We start from the raw sequence: 1,051 nt of genomic DNA on the forward strand, positions 1-1,051 counted from the left end.
AAAAAAATTGTGATCAAACGCTTGGGTGAAAATTTTCACACATACAATTTGCCAGAAAGTGTATTGTCAATGATTGAATCAAGCGCAGTGTATTCACAATCAGCTGTTCCTACAACTTCCACCTCAACCTCACAGCCGTCAACAATACAACCAAACTCCGCAGAAGAGGATGACGACGAGGATATTATAGTTTTCTCCTCATATGTATGTTTTTTTATTTTTATTTAGTGATATTTATTATTAAATTTTAGCTACATTTCTGGGGATTTTTTAACAAACTTTGGAGAGATTTAGCTACTTTTTGTTCAAAAGTTAGCGAGATTGTAGGGCGATATGCTGGCAACAGTGCACTGCATACAATTTAGAAATACTATATTCGTATACGAAAAAAAATCCGTAAAACTCTTTTGTTACGATACTTTGCATTATCATAACAGAAAGACAACTTCTTTTACATTCACTGATATGCAGTTACTAAAATTATACAATACAAAGTACAAGAGTTGGTTAATGAGGAGCAATGTATGATATAAAAACTTTATGCTGAATAGAGGGACAATGAAATGAAAGTAAAAAAAAAAACTGAGGGGGCACCCGGGTTTGAACCGGGGACCTCTCGATCTGCAGTCGAATGCTCTACCACTGAGCTATACCCCCGCACGCTTCTGCTGCCTTCTCGCAAGGACTTATAACTCAGACTGCCAGATGGCTCCCAATCGGTTATCTATACGAACTGTTTTGTGATTTTGAGTTACATCATGAAAGAGTGTTATGTCCCGTATATACATATCATGTAATTTACTTGTTATTTTATTTAATATTCCTAACTAAAAGTTGTTGGAATTGTTTCGATTTTATTATTGCTCTTTCGAATACTACATGGGTTTCCAAATAGTGAGAACCCACTTCTGAGGATCGGTAAATGAGTGAAGAGGACAATAGCAGATTAATCACTAATAACACTAGACTAGGCCAATCAGACCAAGGACTAGGGCCGCGGGGTCTGGGGAGTTGCTATGTAACGTGGCCCTGTAAGGAGAAGTACGAAATT

General features: G+C 37.0%; 1 non-coding gene across 1 annotated transcript; it reads right to left on the reverse strand.

Annotated features, from left to right (window-relative positions):
• Window positions 1-585: 585 nt before the first annotated feature.
• TRNAC-GCA (transfer RNA cysteine (anticodon GCA)) lies at window positions 586-657 on the reverse strand. Its single transcript has one exon. It is a non-coding gene; the product is annotated as a tRNA-Cys (tRNA).
• Window positions 658-1,051: the final 394 nt, after the last annotated feature.

Source organism: Periplaneta americana, chromosome 4 (genome assembly GCF_040183065.1).
Source record: "Periplaneta americana isolate PAMFEO1 chromosome 4, P.americana_PAMFEO1_priV1, whole genome shotgun sequence".
NCBI classification, from domain to species: Eukaryota; Metazoa; Arthropoda; class Insecta; order Blattodea; family Blattidae; genus Periplaneta; species Periplaneta americana.